This window comes from Phalacrocorax aristotelis, chromosome 1 (genome assembly GCF_949628215.1).
Source record: "Phalacrocorax aristotelis chromosome 1, bGulAri2.1, whole genome shotgun sequence".
Lineage (NCBI taxonomy): Eukaryota > Metazoa > Chordata > Aves > Suliformes > Phalacrocoracidae > Phalacrocorax > Phalacrocorax aristotelis.
The window spans coordinates 127,132,493-127,149,448 of record NC_134276.1 but is presented as its reverse complement, the minus strand read 5'-3'; the positions used below and the strand labels follow the sequence as shown (position 1 = coordinate 127,149,448).

Here is a 16,956-nt window from a genome sequence, read left to right as displayed (position 1 = left end):
GCTTTAGGAACCAGTCCTGGACATTCGATATAGTTTTACATACGGGGGGGCTAGTTCTGGTAAACAAGGCAACAGAAAATAAGCTTGTTTGTTTTGCCCCAGACAATCAAATTGCATGTATGACAGAAATGAACTAGGTTAGATGCAAGGCATGGTACCTTTCTCACCTTAGCATACAAAGGTATCTACCAAGCATAGTGGTGCAAGTTAGGAATGATTGTGTACCCGAAAGATAAGCAAGAAGTAGATTTCTGTAATAGGTGGACTTTCCAGTCTTTTTTTCTGATTTCTTATGTACAGAATGATAGCCATATATTCACCCTCTCCAACATGCTGTGCTGGTTTACATCGCTGAACAAAACGCACAGGCTCACAGCTGTTTATGAAGACAAGCCAATAAATCTAGAGGAATATATTTATACAGCTTATCCTGAGGTTACATAGTTAAATGCCATTTTTTTCAGGTAGACAGAGCTCCTTCATTGCAAAGGAACCAAATTCCTCTCTGTGCCACCCACATCTGTTGATTTTCCATTAATGTCAGCTCATGTCAGCTGTGCTGAGTGTTACAAGTTGCGCTGTAGAATACTTCATATACATTAAAGGAGTGAGCACTGTGCCATTACCAGCTCCTTCCCAGTCTGCTGTTGTTTTGTGTCCTGCTTTTGGCTGGTGTTACGTGATGCCTGTAGAGGTCAGGAGGCGAGGAGCGGTTCTGGTGTCTTCTCCTTTCATAAATGCTGCCATTTGCCAGTGGCAAATCCAGGTACAGTTCGCATCGTTAAAGATCTGTTCCACTTCCGTAGCCACACTTTCTTCCTATGGAGTGGGTATCATACACGAGAGCTTGAAAGCTTGCTGCAGCACTGATTGCCTTTTCCATAGCAAACAGCAAACTTTATTCAACTGATCAGACTGTGCTTTCAATTCTCACTTCTTTGGCTAAGCCTCCGTGATACACGCAATGCTTTATATGAAGGAAGAGCAAGTAAGAGGGTGCGATGCAGAGAGAGAGATTATCATCATCATGTATCTAAATTAAAATCCATGATAAAATCTCAGGAGGGGAAGGTGGTGTACATTTTTTGGAGCTGCTTTTGGCCTTTTGCATTTAGACTACAGGTCTGCTCTTGGTTGATATTCAGATAGAAATCAGGAGGTCTTTGACTTGTGTGGCTTCTAGTAGAAGGGGACCTACTGAGAGCAGGACTTAACAGTAGCGCTTTCTACATTAAGCGCTACAGGAGATTTGGGGATCACCATATCAGGAACACATGCTAATAAAATACGTGCCACATAGTAAAAACTCACCTGGGTGAAATGCTGCTCCTTCTGATATCAATGGAAATTTCCTTTTGACCAGGGGTTGCTATGGCAGCAAGCACTGGAAATGAGAACAAGGACATTTTGATATGTCTACTCTGTGGATTGCAAATTATGATACCCGAGTTAGTTTTAAACAGTCTTGCAAGAAGTGGTCTAGTTAAGGCAGTCTGGAATGCCACGTGGCCTCATTTGCCATGCTAAGCAGCTCACTCTCCTGTGCACCCCGGGCCCATCCATGCCTGGGGTAGAGGAGAGGTGAAGAGGCGTTTGAGGGGATGCTCATGTTAGGGCAGTGGGATGAGGAACAGACTGTGTCAAGGAGTAGTGTAGGGAAGTAGAAATAGCACGAGAGAGAGGAAGCTAGAAAACAGGAGGAACAGCAGTCCGTGGAGCCAACTGAATGGAGGGGATGGAATCAAAACCAACAGTGACAGAACAGATGCGGTCTGGGGGGTCCAGGGGCCAAAGGGTCCCTTCCCATTGCAGTGCACTTTGCTCTGCTCCTTGGAAGTCAGCCTAGGGCTTCTGACTCTCAGCACTTCCGTTGTCAGGAAGACACTGTCAAACCCCTGAATTAAGAATCCTCATGCTCTTCCAGTGGTTGATCATCTCGTAAGCACTGTTTTACTCGTGCTGCCAATGACGCTGCCAGCTGAAGTGGTGAAGTTCTGTATTACAGCTCCACAGGTGCTAACCTGCCTCAGCATCAGCAGCAACATGGAATGGCATTTGATTTTTAAGTTGGCTTTAAAAGAAAACCCTGAGAAATTATATTGAAAATGCATTACTGTAATGTTAATGTTACTAAGTCAAGCACTTAAAAGTAAGGAAATGCCACAGTTAACGCTGTCTGTGCAACCTTACTGAGGGCCCCTTGTACCATTAACATAGCCTGTAATTACATGACTGCACACTGTTTCTTCCACTGAACCCCTGCATCAAGCGGTCAGGTCCTCTGCATATTTCATTAGACACATAGCCCAGAGCTGTTTTGCACCCTGCTGGATTATTAGTTTGGTACTGACCCAGGGAAGAGAACACTGCTTGTCTGTGTCACTGTGCTCTACAAAATCTCCTCATCTAGAAAGGAGTTGAGGCCTTTGATGGTACTGTGTTTCTCTGAAATCTCCTTTCCCATTCTTTGGTAGCATTTACCTCCCATAATCCCATAATAGTTCAAATGGGAGCAATTTGTATTTTGGGGAGGCTGGGGAGGAAACTCATAAATAGCATTTAACAGACCTCATTAAGTCCAATGTCCCATTTGCTTCTGCAGTACATCCCTCTCCTGTTGACTCTGGTTAGTTCTTCCCATAATCTGTGCTGAGTCAACGGGCCCCAAGGCCTGGTAGGCAGATGGGACACAGCCACCCAACACGTGGCGTTTTAAAAGGTGGAAAAGGGCAGGAACCCACCTTTTCCTATAGCAGAGGGCGAGAGAGGGAATGAATAATACCGATACCTCCCATCAGCCCTCCGTTAACAGTGAAACACAAAAACTGGTGCTAGCTTTGCCTGGAGATGTATGTAGAAAAGATGATGAAATGAATATAGAGAAGTTGCTAGAGCTTCTGTCTGTCTTTTGTTTTTTCTTTCCTTAAGCATTTGTACCCAAAATGCAAAGTGAGGGGGGGATCCCCATGCCCTCTCTTGGAGGCCAGCAGTCAGTCAAGTTGTTAATTCCTTCTCTACTTTCTTCCCATGCTTTTGGGCAATGCTTGCAGGTTAGCCGTGCCCATTTAAAAGTTTATATACAGCAGATGTTCACGGAGCTGATCAGGAATTATGGATTTACTGCTGGAGCTGCAGCTTTACATGAAGTACAGAGAATGTCTTTAAAACGCGGAGAATATACCTGCCTTGCACAATAACTTCACACACACACCCCTTGCTGCCGTTCACTCAGGAGGGGACAACAGAGCCGGCGTGCCCTGAAAGGCAGTGCAGGTCCCCAGCGCCTGACAAGGGGAAGTTCTGGCAGGGCGGGGGGAATGGTGTCCCAAGCTAAACATGCCGGCAGCTCCCTCTCATAGCAGCGTGTTACCTGCCGCCTTCCCTGTCGGGGAGAGAGGCCGCCTGCCCCACACCTTTTCAGAAGCAGACTTTGCAGAAGTGTCATAAATCTCTGCCTTGCCTGCCAAGCAGCGCTGCCGCTCCGCTGGTTATCGCCAGGATTCATCCATTTGAACTGCACTTCGTTTTGCAGCCCAGGGTAGAAGGAATAGATTGCTTTCCCACCTGTTTTGTGGTATAACTTCTCCCCCTCCCAGTGCCTGGGACTTGTCTGTCCCAGTACCTGGGACTGCCTTTTTACAGCATCTCCATCCGTATCCGGCAGGTTTGTCTGTGTCTGTGCAGACATCCGTGGCAAGGATGTGCTCTCGGAGCTTGTGTAGTTCCTGAATCATAACATTCCAGTGATCCATCAGGAAAATTCAGCTGAAGGGCAGCACAGTCTTGCTTTAAACGAACCGAAGTGGCAGGCAAACCTGCACGCCCTTCCCCACCCCGCAGGACAGGTAGTGTCTGAAGGCTGCGGGAAGGTGCGGGTGTTTATTTTGGTGAGAGCTGCGGTGATGTGTATAAAAGAGAGGGAAGGGATCTCCCAGCTTTTCGGAGAGGGCCTCTGTATAATGCCATTTGAATCTGTACTTCTTGTTTGGTGGTAAGTTTTAATAGTTATCCTTTGAGGATTTTCCCGGCGAGCTTATCTGAATACACCAACAGTCTTTTTTGTAATATTCGCATTTCCCCTTTGGTTCAGCCGAGCCCACTGACAGATCATTCAAATTCAATTGTTTTATGTCTAAGCCGAACAGCTAATTAAAGTAGGGATGATTAACCTGACTGGCAGTGTCGCTCTCGCTCCCTCGCTCTCTCGCTCCCTCCCTCCCTCCCTCCCTCCCTCCTGTTCCAATCAGTCTTTTTCTCACACTCTCCCTCTCTCTCTCTCTGTCTTTTGCTCTACTGTGTGTGTGTGTGTGTGTGTGTGTGTTTTTTTTTTTTTCCTCTCTCCTAAACGTGGTCTGCTTGCTGATGGCAGAATGGCACTCGGAGATTTGTGCATTGTGTCTGGTTTCCTACGGGCAGGCTGACCCAGTGCCTCTAGGGACTTATCAATAGACCACTCAGAAGAGACAGAGACAGGAGAAAGGAGGAGGGGTGGGGGGGTGGGGGGGGGGAGACAGAAAGAGAGAGGGAGAGAAAGAGAGAGAGAGAGAGAATCAATATCAAGAATAGAAGGAGCTCCGAAGCCATTTTTTTTTTTTTTTTAAAGAAGTATCAGGACTTGGGAAGAGGGTGACAAAGAAGGTTTTTCAAAGAGGCAGTGGAGGAGGTTCTAATAAATTTGGAAGGAAACAGTTCCCTGTCTTGGGAAAAAAGGAGAACTCCTGGCTGATTAGCATTCACACCAGGTATGAGATGTTCCCTACCCCTTATCACTGTCGCAACCGAGATGGAAAAAAAGCTTTTTTTTTTTTTTTTTCTTCCCCTTCTTTCTTTTTTTTTTCCCCCCTCTCCTTCCCCCCCTCTCTGCTCTTTAAGGAGACGGAGCGAGCGTTTATTTTGGTACGTAGTAGGTTGGCGGTGGCAGGGGGAGCGCGAGCCGTGGGCATTTGTGTGCCGGGAGCAGGGAGAATGGAAGCAGGGCAGCGGGGAGGGGGCGGGTGGGAGAGGAGCCGGGAGTGTGTTACTGTGTCTCCTCTTTGTGCACCCCTGGGGGGGGTTACCCAAGTTCATTTCCAGCAGGTGGATTTAGACAGGGAGTTACTTAACGCTTGACCGCCAGTTTTGAAAAAAAGGAAAAAAGAAAAAAAAAAAAAAAAAAGAGACCTGCTTCCTATGTCTATTAAAGGAAGCTCCAATTTTTTTTCCCTCTCTCTCCTCTCTCTCTCTTTCCTCTCTTCCTAACCAGACAGCGGGAGGGTTTCTGGCTCCTCGCCAGCCCAAAAGCCTCTAAGTGTTTTGCACTTGTTTCAGGGAGCCCGGGGATTTTTTTCAGCATTTTCACTAGAGAACAAAGAGTTCTTTACAAAGGAAGGGGGAGAGCGAGCTTAACGCCTGAGATATGTTTTTCTATTTTTATTAGGGATTTTTTTTTTCTTCCCCCCCCTCCTAAAAAAGAAAGAGAGAGAAGCAAAGCACAGAATGTGTGGCAGCAACAAAATAGATTGAAAGGAAATGCAGTTCTCTTACCTCCAAATTATAATTTGGATTTAATAAGAACAGGAATGGAAGGGGGACGAGACCAAGTGAGTTTGATATGTCGTTCTTTTCTCCCTTTTTAAAAACTCTCTCTTTAAATCCAATTGCTGTTTTGCCAACTTACCTAGCCTCTTTTTTTTTTTTTTTTTTTTTTTTTGGGCATAGAAGTTATACTGCAAACAGTTTCTGTTTACTTAAAAAAATTCAAACAACAAATTCTTACTGGGGGGAAAAAAAAGAGGGAAATGGGGTGGTTTTGGTGGAAAAGAAATCTATGAGTGGGAACAGAAATCTTTCACTTTCTGTCACTCAGAAAAAAAGTTGGTAATGGCTTGTTGAAGCTAGGATCCTAAAATACAGATGGGGCACTAACGTCTGTGTCCACGGACCCAGCTTTTCCCTGACCATCTGTCTAAAAGTCACCTCTCATTGGCAGCTCAAATGATTAGACGGAGCTCAGGGATTTTTTTGTTTGTTTGTTTGTTTGCTTGTTCCTCCTGTTCGGTGGGACCCTCTCTCAAATGGCTCCATTTCACCTTCTGAGTTTAGTTCTTTAATCGAGCCCCAGATTGAGGATTTCAGGATAGACCTCCTCGTGCTATAGATTTTTTGTGCTTCTGAATGTATGTCTTATAGATGCACTCTTTGTCTATTTGTACGTGGAAAAGCCACACGTAATATAGAAGGGAATAATGAATCACATTTAAGGAGATTATTAGATTGGAATTTTATTGCATGTAGTGTATAACATGCAGGATATCTTCTCTACATTGTCTCCTGTACAATGGTTAGGATGTTTGAGAATATATACTGTTGCAAATTCAGTAGCTTAAGGAAGTGCTTTCTTTAGCCAAATTCTGCCTTCCTTCCTTTATTGATTTGTATTTTCCTGGCTTTGACAAATTACCAGTCTAAAAACTGCATCGTATAGCAATGGTGCAGAAAACAAGAGAGGAAACTGTATCTTATATCCCCCCCAAAAAAGCATAAACACAAAATATACAGAACTAGATCAAATTATTATAGAGTTACAATGATTGTTTTTGGATGTAGGGCATTATTACTACAATACCTTGATTTTTATATTCATGCTGCAGGCTTGCCTCAGAAGAGGTCGTCTGTTACAGCTGCTTAGGTATCGCGTATGTATCTGTGGCACTGTTTTTAAGCAACATCTATGCATTGTGTAAGTGTAAACGGAGAATTAGTCCATTTACATATCCTCATATGATGAAGGGGGGAAAATCCACCCTTGGCATCTGCCTGCGCCGCTTTAGGAATGCCAGTACCCTACAGTGGTGAAAAGTCCTGCAGGATACAGCCCGTCCCTTGCAAAAGTGAAGGGAAACTGTTCATGACAAGTGAAACTGCCAGTTAAAACATAGTTTAATTTATGTACCAGCATCTAGACTGGGGGCTTGCACCCCTCCAGCTCCGTTAGCCGGGGCTCTTCTCTCTTCAAAGGTGTGGTGGGCACAGCAGCTTCCCCAGCAGGAGTTGGGGAGTTGTAATGGGTTCAAGTCCCCTGCCCTGAGTCCAGGTACCTTCGCTGCAGGTAACCCGGGTGCTTTGCATTTCGATGGGTAGCAGCAATAGCTGTGTCAAGTCGAAAGTACTTTGCGGGCTCCCCAGTTTAACGTGAAATGCTTGACGGAGAGGGACGGACCACCAAAAAGAGCTGGTAGTTCTGTTGGCAAGCATAACAAATAGAGGAACTTTTGGCAAATTGCAATGCCTTTCTTTTATTTTAAATCCCTGCTTTCCTCGTTCCTCCAGAGAGTTTTCCCAACTCCTGATGTTCTTCATGGTCTGAATGTTTTCTGTGACTTTTCTTTCTCTCTTGCTCTCTCACTCTCCGAAAAGGAAGAAAAAAAATCACAGGAAAAGTAAACAAAAGAGCACAGAAATGGGACTTGGCCTTTGAAGTTTTCCATAGGATAAGCAGTCTCATTTTTTTCTGCCTGAATCTTTTTTCTTCTTTCCCCCACCCCCCTTAATTTTCTTTTTTTTTTTTTTTTTTTAATCTAACAAGCTTTTGTCAGCATTTTATGTCTACAACAGTGGAGACGGTGACAGAAAAGGGAGGACATTACAGAGCTGAAACCTAGATTTAGCCCCCCTCAATCTCAACTAGAAGGCATCTTCCAGCGGCTCTCCCTGCTTCCAGAAGTAGGGAGAAAGACGATAGCTGTCTTTCAGAGACTCTTCGCGGACCTGACCTGAGAGTAGCACATTCACAGTACAGGAGAAAAGAGAGAGAGGGCAAAAAAAAAATTAAAAAAGGCAAAAGAAAAGCTCTTTGAGCAGTAACACACTGGCTCTTTCTTCCTGCAGGCAATCCGCTCCAGCTCCTGGCGACGTGTCCTGCACTATCAGATATCATATGACTCTTTATTTGGACTCCCGTTAGCAGTATGGGCCTGTTAGGAGGCTGTTTGTTTTCTTTTCCTTTCATTTCCTTCTCCCCAGTTCCCCCCCTATTTTATGTGTGCCCGTGTGAGCGTATCCCTTTAATAATCTCTCTTTTTATGCTGAAGCTTTATAGAAAAGAAAAAAAAAAACCTTAATCATTTCCCAGGGCTGTTTTTAATCCTCTGCCAAAATTAAAGTTCATTGTCGAGTTGTAAAAATAAATAACACCGTCCAGTTTTATTTCTCTCCTCTACCTCTTCCTTCACCCTTTCCGCCACTTCTCGGTCTGTCTGTACACACTCGTGTATGTCCTTACGTCTCTCCTGCCTGGGCGGGTGAACTTGGGATACACCTGTGTCAGTCTAAGGAGGAGTACAGAGCTGCCTGCTGCCGCTCCTGCCACTCCATGTCGTTTGTTTCACTTTCATAAACTTTTCTCCATTTATTTATTTCATTCGGGCACCTTCTCCACATCGAGTTTGAAAAGCTGTCAGGTAGCAATCCATATGCTGGGCGCTTTTCTGCATTTAGGTGAGCAAACAGGGCAAGTTAAGGTGTAAGAAAATGAAATCTTGTGCTGAAGGCATAGAGGATGAAGCACAAGGTAGAAATTAGATGTGCTTTTTGTACGCCTCCCGTAAAAGTTTCCTGTACCAGAACGCTGGTGCCCGATAACAGGATGGAGGGAGCCAGACAGCAGCTAGCAATCGGAGGGGTATAGCCAAGTAGCAATATTTCTGGCAGCAATATTTCTGATACAGAGTCACGTTTTAGTTCAGGGAGATTACTTTTTTTCCCCCTTTGTGCTGTCTGTAGCAATACCTTATTTAGATAAACACCGCTGCAAAACTTTTTGCCTGAAAATGCAAAGTCACGTCAACAGAAACAATGCATTGCTACCGAATGTATTAAATCGTTGCAAGAAAAAAGATCTGTCTTTCCAAAAGAGAGGTAATGTTTTGTTTTGATACTTTCCTATGCAATGTTTTCGTTTCTGTTTTCGAACTAAGGATTTATTTTGACAATTGTTAAGAATTGATTTCTAAAGGAAAAGGGGGGAAAATCCTTAAAAATATTCCAAAACAAGAGGGTTTGAAGGGGGGGAGATTTAGGTGGTTTGGGAAGAATTTGGAGTGTTTAGGTTTTTGTTTCTTTGCTTCAGTTTTGTGCAACCTGAATTGTAATAATCTTCGGCAAGCAAACCAGAAAATGAGCTTTTTACACAACTTTGCTCCCTCTGTAATTATAGCTATATTTTTGTGGAACTTGGTGGCTTTTTCATCTGAATTTGGTAAGATCATGAAAGCCAAAATCCCGTTTGCATTGTAGAGGCACAAAGGAGTTACTGACACTCTTCCATCAGAGGTAGATGCTTTGGCCGGCCAGTCCTTCCACCAATTTGCACTGTTCAGCAGCTGGCTGTGCGCGGGCCGATCGCCATGCTCCGGGGAAAGTAGGAGCGTATTTTGTATATGCGATTTATATACAGTTTGTGCTGATATTCCTATCAGCATACTGAAGACCTGTAAGTTTTAGTGTTTCCTCTCTGGTGTATACTTAGGCCAGCATACAAACGCAGTCTTGTAAGCGAGGCAAATACGGATTTGAGATTTTTTTGTTACAAATCCAGAAACAACTGTATTTTGGCCGTACCGTAGCTGTGTTGAACCACAATGAGGTCTCCCTGCTAGGTGGTGGTGTTTCTTATTACCATCTAACTGAGACACCTTGCCACTGAAGTCAGTGCAGGTTTTCCTGAGAAAGGGTTAATGACAAACAGAGCTAGAATATCAGGATTTAGGGTGATCCGTGATCCCCTTGAATCAGTGTTGGAAACCAGACAGTGCAGAACGTGCCCTTGCGCAGCATCTCTCTGTAGCACGCAGGGTGCGCTCACTGTAGTGAAGACGTTAAAGCTGAGTTGAGAGGACAACTGCAGCCTGAAACTTTATTTGTGTATTCCTCCAGTTCCTTCAGAAAATTACCAATACCTCTTCTTTGCTCTCAGCAGCAGACCATTTCTTTTTATTTCGTTTTTGCCAGTCATCTCAATGAGAAGTAAGAGACTCTTTGGCCAGAGACAACATTTTGAGGCTTCTCTCCTTTTCCCTCTTCCTCTAGCAACTTGAAACCAGACCTGTTTTAACATTTTGTGCTTAGGCACATTCATGGTCCTAAGGAAGGAGTTACAGACTTTGTTGGAAGAAATTTGGTTTTGAAATAAGCGTTACGAACATTTAAAAATTGTGTGCTGTTCATGCACGGTACATGATGTTCCCTGTTACTCTACGCATGCTCCAGTGCTCTGAGCAGTCCTAGCTGTGGGTATTTTATTTGTGAGCTCGTTCTGGTAGCTGCCTGTGAATTTAGTTGACTCGACAATCAGCTCAACGGTAAGGCTGAAGTTCAAGAGCTGTGTAAGTGCGAGGCAGAAGGCTTCTTTAAAGTTTTTGGCCATTTCTGTGGATTGTTGCTCGGCATCCTTATTTAAAGAAAAAACTGTTCTCCTCAAACTTCTTTGAGTTCATCTCTGCAGAGTAGATTATTCTGTTTCGAAGTTATTATGGGCTCAAATAATGATAAAATACATATTTAGCTATCTCGTTAAATAAATATAGTGAAGAGCTGCAGAAAGCTGAAAGCCAAGCGCTGCAGCTAATGTCTGAAAGTGTGGCTCTGGGCTGGCCAGGCCAGGCTCGTTGCAGCTAAAGTTTTGTTAGCATAACTTGGACTCGGTGGAATTGCACCGAAGTTGTGTTTTGGCTTGGCTTAACTTCACTGCTTTCATCTGACTTTTTTTCTAAGCCAGCCCAATCCAAATTCAGTGCTCGGGAGGGTGATAGCCAAGGGACAAAACAGCTTGTCTAACACATGTCTCTTTAGTGCACCAGTGTGTGGCTTGTGGGGCCTCAGACTGGATCACCACTGTCAAGAGAAATGCATTTTCCTACAGCGTAATAAGTTGTCCTGCTGCTTTCAGATGTCAGAGATCCCCCGTTCAGCACTTGGCAAAAAGGTCTGCGCTCAGAAGAGGTTTCCCTTCCATTTAACATTTCATTAGTGCATGCAACTCATGTAAATGTGATGTGGCCAGTAGGAGGAACAAATTCTGGTTTATTTTTGCCAGGATGCATGTATTTATTCTATCTCTGTATTAATGTTATGGTGAGATGATATTTCAACCTAAACACTGAATTCAGTGGCTTACCGCTAAAAAATGAGCTGAGTTGAAATGTCAAGTAGTTGTTCCAAGCTCAGAGGTGAAGCTTATATTATTTTGGAAAGTATGAGGAAAGTCATGGTTACTTTTTTTTCTTTTTTTTTTTCCCTTTCTTAATGTGTGTTGGGCAGTCACACTAAGACAGGAGCATTTTCTGATTAACTAATTACTGAAACCCATTAATTTTTCCAGTCTCATTCTATTTTTAATTTTTTATGTTTCTTCAATACAAAAAGAAAATTATAAAGAGCTAATTTCCTTAAACTAATTAGACTTACAATTTTAATCTCACAAAACCCAGGAAATTCCAAGCGATGTTTTTTTGTAACTCTGCCATGTTGCACATGCCTCTCTCCTCTTTGAAACCCTTGTATTGGCCTTCAAAAAATCCTGGGAAAACACTCAACACTTGCCTGAGCCAGCCTTGTCGGTCCAAACTCTCCTGAACTTCTGGCACTGTTAGGCATACAGATCCAGATTTTGTGATTTGAGCTCATCTCTTTTGAAAATAACAACATGGAATTTCCAGACATTTCTTTGTATAAACCTAAGATTTAAAAAAAAAAAAAAAAATCAGAGTAATTCTGTTTCCACTGAAGCCAGCAGAAGCAGAATCCACATCCTCTGGGTAAAATTTCTCATGGCACTTTCCAAAACTTGATTTTTGCTCAGATGGCCTTTTCAGTTTTGACCATCTGGAGAGCAGTTAAGTCAGTTATATAGAATATTCTTTAGGCAGTCCTTTAAATAGGACTCCTCAAACTCTTTGACCTGTTAATCTCAACTACATATCCTGTACAGCCTTCAGAGCTAGCATGAGAGATAACTTTTGTTCCCTCCTCCCAGAATAAAGGGTTTAGTGATGATTCCTTTGGCTGGAGAATCAGGAAATACCAGTGAAAACTGTGTAGGAAGATGCCAGAGTCTTCTTCAGTTAGATCAGCTGTTTTATATATATATATATATATATTCATATATATAGATATAACAATTTTGTTTGTGACTCTTTTTTTGGCTTGTTGAAATATATCCCCACAATCTTCAGAAGCCACAGAAAATTATCAGGACCACAATAACCCTGTACAGCTGAAGAGAGCAAAACAGAACTGATCTGAGGCAGCCTTCCCCACTCATGAGACAAACCAGGAAGTTGGTTTCAAGCTTTAGTTTGTGCCGTTGCCTGCGCATTGCTGAAGCACCAAGGTGTACCCTACAAAGAATCTTCCTTTCTGTAACCAGCCATTTTTCCCCTCCTGGGCCAGTTCTCTAACTTCTATTTTCATTACATTCTCACCAAAGTCAGGGGGAAATCTCTGTCTGGAAAGCATGGCAAAAATGGACCCTCTCTGAGTAGAGTCTCTACTACTCATACAGTTAAAAATTCAATCCATTGCTCATTTTTAAAAAAAAAAAAAAAAAAGGAAAAGAAAAATTAAAAAGAAAAAGTTGATATATAGTGGAAAGCAAAGGGGGACATTTATTTTTCAGCCTATTCATTTTGTATTATGCTCATGTCAGACAGCATAAGAGTGTTCTGGTGCTTGCTTTGGAGGACCTTTGTGAAACTCTGTAGGGCTGCACAAAGCAAAGTCAGAGAGTGAGAAGCAATCTTGTTTCTGATCAAAACGAAGTAATGTGCCAACTAATGATGACAGAAACCTGGAGAGCTGTAGGTGCTCCCTTTTGTCGGAGATATAAAATAGAGATTCAAGCCACTGTTAAAGATTGCATAATGTCCTGGCTGAATTTCAGTGAAGGTAATTATATTTGGCCTCCTTGAATTCCCTCTGAAGAGTCAGTTGGGCAGGGCAATATTCACTTCCTGGCCTGAACTGTACCATAAGGGCATGGAGGATAGTTAAGCAGCTGCCACCTCTCACTCCAGGGGTGACTGTAGTCGCTCAGTGTTGAGCAAAGCAACCGCTTTGCAATTTGATCAATGGCTGAATAACGGCACCAGCAAACACTGCTCTCCTATACCTTCACGTGTCTCAAAATGACGCCTGTTATAAAAACTAACAACTTGAGCCTTTTCCCCTCGGCAGTCTGGTGTTATTTGTAAGAATTATCTCCATTTTGCAGATGAGGAAACTGAGGCACAGAGATTTTTGAGTGACTTTTCTAAGTTCACACAGCAAGTCAGTGGCAGAGCCAGGAGGAGAACCTGCTAATCCGGGGATCCCAGTCCCATGCTCTAACCGCTAGGAAACGCTAACCCTCTGAATGTAAGTTATTGTTATTAAGATGTGGTTTATCTTTCATGTGAGTTGCCATCTGTTATATTGCCTACTTGCTATTAGTTACGAAAGCTATTCACATTTTAAACTGTTTTGCATTCTCACAGCTACTTAAGCCCACAGTAGACTTTTGACAACAGTAACAGCACTTCTCATGTGAAAGAACTGGACAAATATTAACTCATGTTTTTTCAGTAACTTTTTGCAACACCGTAAACCCACAGTTTAGAATGAATTTAAACAGACCTTGAGAAGTCCACATGTTGGATGCTGGTTGGTTCCATATCTGTCAGTTGTATCATAGTTAAGACATGACTGTATATTCCCATAGATATGATTGAGAAGATAAATTGCCAAATGGTAATTTAATGTAAATCAAGTCATTGATAACTTCATGTGTCTTGGGCCTAACAGCTCTGTGGCTGCTAAGATCCCTCGACCATGTAGTAGAAAAAATATATTAATCTTGATCTCTTAGTGATGCTTCTGGGGACCTTGGTGAGCCAAGGATAACTAGGTCAGTTTTATCGGAGGCAGTCTAGAAAAGCCCTGAGCAGAAGCTGGGGTAGGGACTGGAGCTGTAAAATGAGAAAAGGCTCTTGAAAAGTAAAAGTTGCTCTGTTTTGCTCTCTGTGTACAGATGGGTGGTAGGGGAAAGCATTTGTTTAGATCCTCACAATCACCATTTTTAAGACAGCCATGAAGCCCCTGCTTGGGAAAGGGTAACCCCCACAAACAGGGAGAAATATCCTTGTAGCTGAAGAGGGAAAGAGTTGTCTCAAACTATCCAACGTCTACTAGCAGGTGGGAAGAGAGATGAGACTGCCAAGTGGAGTCAGATTGGACACTGGTGCCTTTTCATCTCTGAAGATGGTCAAGCAGCAAAGGCCCGTCTCATAGTCCCATTTAGTTTCCTTCATGTGATAAAGCCTACTGAATTTCTTAAAGCTCTTCTCTTCTGGTGAGCTAGAACATATCTTTCAGAAAGGCAGGTCATCTTGAACTCTGTAAGTAAGGTAATGGCCACATATTTAAGTCAATTACTCTGAAGGTTTTAAAGTCCATTTCACTTCTTTTGGATCTGAATTTGTCTAACATTAGCCATGCCTTTGTCTGATGTATTAAGGAGCCCTCTACTGTCAGAAATCTTCTCCCCATGCTTGGTATTAATAAACTTTGCTGATTGGTGGTGAATTTTTGACACCCAGAGTACAGTTTGAAGGTATGGGAAGGTGAGTAGTGGAATTTGAAGTGAGATGTAAGGAATTACCGGCGACAGAAGAAATGGGTGAATAGAGGAGCAGTATGCAGAGACAGTGGATTTCTTTTCCTTTCCCAGTAGATGAGGCAGAAATGAAAAAAATAATGTGGGTAAAGGTGAAGATCCAGTTATAAAGAGGGGAAGAGATGGGAATATAATGAAAAGGTCTTGAGAATAGACTCACAAAGCAGTGTGAAAAGAGAAGCATCATAAAGCTATTAAAGGACAGAAAAGAGAAACAAATGTAATCTGCAATGGTCCATAAGGTCAGGACAAATGGGGAAATATCAGATTTTGTTAAGAATGTAATGCAAATAGTAGCAGTAATTCACCTTGGGTAGTATGGACTATGGCTTCTCAAGCTGTGGGTAGTTTCCTATCTCACAGGAGGCCAGCGGGCTTAGCTCATTACGGCTTTGAAAACGTACCGCTTAATCTTCAGGTTAGAGAGTGGCTGGTACAGTTTTGAAAGGTCTGAAGACATTCAGACTTTGTGAAAAAGACTGGCCAAATTTTCTGCCCAAGGCCTCTCTGTGCTCAGGATTAAAATCCAGCATTCAGGGCATAACGAAAGGGAGGCCTAATTAGGCGAGAGAAAACTCTTCTGACACACACAACTATTTTCTTTTTCTACCAACAAAAGAACAAAGAAGAGGGTAAAACTTTCTTAGGGTAAGTGTACTGTTAGTTTTCTCAAGTTGTTTCTCTTCCAGCCCTCTCCGGAGCAGTACCTTTCTTTGCTCTGGTGGCTGGAACATGTTTCTCACCCGCTGCCTGCTCAGGGTGCAGCCTGGAAATGGTCATTTAACCCCCTTGCTCCAGATTATTCCAAGTGACTCTAAAACCAGCTAGTTGTTTCCTGTCTCAGGGGCAGCTGAGAAGATGGGATCAATGTGGCCTGTAAAACACTATGAAATCATTAGGCACAAGTGGCAAGGTTGCCTTTATCTTTGCGTTTCACTCAGTTCAGTATGAAGAATTCTTGCATCTTCACCTCAAATATTTCTCTCCTGTCTTCCTTTACCTGTGAAATAACTCTGATAATGCTTGTTGCTGATGCTACAGGAGCACCAAGTGTGAGTGGAATGAGTTCTTCACACTTTGAAGGTATTAGTGTTCTCCTCTTAAATCTTGAGAAAATCCTTTGGCCAAGGTAGAATTCTGGTTGGTTTCTATTACGAAAGAAAAAATATTTTTGTAATGGACTCTGATTTTCTTTTCAAAACACATGTCTAGTCCTAACCAATCTGGGAAAATAGAATGAGACAAAAGATAATTTCTGAGTTGTGACTGAAGGCCAAGCACTGAAATGCTGCCAGTCTGGACCAGTCAGAGTAGGTTTTAAGAAGATATGTGCTTTTAACAAGACACAAAAAAAAAGCCAACCCAAAGCCAGCCCTTCAAACTGGCTTCGTATGGCTGACCTGTCTCCGATTTGAATGAAGTATGTGGAAGTAAACTCCATGACACTCACTGCTTACTAGAAACACATATCTGGGAATTCTTGTTGACTGATGGATCACTGAGTGTTTATTCTGACATCTTTCAAACCAGGCTATCCCCTTGCATTTGTGCAAGCAAAGAAAAAACAAGTTTACTCGGAAGGAGAAAAAAGCAGAAACTGTTGGAAACATGAAAGTCATTTCTAAAGCCATTTCTGCCTGTCACTGGTATGAGAAGAATTTTCATTCTCTTTAAGGCTATTTAAAATATACTTTGGGGCTAAAATAACAGAGAAGACAATCCAATCCATTCTCAGCCCTGAAACCACAATGGGTAACAGATCCTTGTTGCCACATCGCATCCAATGAGATAGCTTACTGGAAGAAGTGGTCAAAAAAACCTCATTATTGATTGCAAAAAAAAGAAAATAAATTAAAATGTTCTCTTTCCTCTTCCTCTTGTTCTTTTTTCAAGGCAGAAAAAAAAGCAAAACACTGTTTTTATTCTTTAATGAAAAATAACTCCCTGGTTTTCAGTTATTTTAATTTCTGTGAATTTTAATTCTTTTTTTACATGAAACGAAATACTAGAAAACTGTGAAAGCAGTTAAAATTTTCTTTTTTTTTTTTTTTATTTTTAATTCAGTATAAAACATTCTCTCACTTTCTGCTGCCCTCCTGCCTCTCTTTTCCATATTCATGCAGACTCCTGGCTGACTCTGGATGGCACTTAACTGTTTCGCTCATTAGAATGAGCAAGTGGCGGCTCCATAACTTTGTTGATTTAAGGTGAGATCATGGTAGGGACCACTCTGGATTCTGGACATGACACAGCTTCTTGAAGATATTCGT

At 42.5% G+C, this 16,956-nt stretch overlaps 1 protein-coding gene across 7 annotated transcripts in view; it reads left to right on the top strand.

Annotated features, from left to right (window-relative positions):
- ZBTB20 (zinc finger and BTB domain containing 20) overlaps positions 1 to 16,956 on the top strand; it is a 465,108-nt gene that overhangs the window by 366,004 nt on the left and 82,148 nt on the right. The window contains exon 7 of one of the 7 annotated variants that reach the window (XM_075106556.1): positions 13,247 to 13,389. The exons of the other annotated variants lie outside the window; for them this stretch is intronic. The gene's annotated coding sequence lies outside the window, so the exon portion shown is untranslated. The remainder of the gene's footprint in view (positions 1 to 13,246; positions 13,390 to 16,956) is intronic. 7 annotated transcript variants of the gene reach the window in all.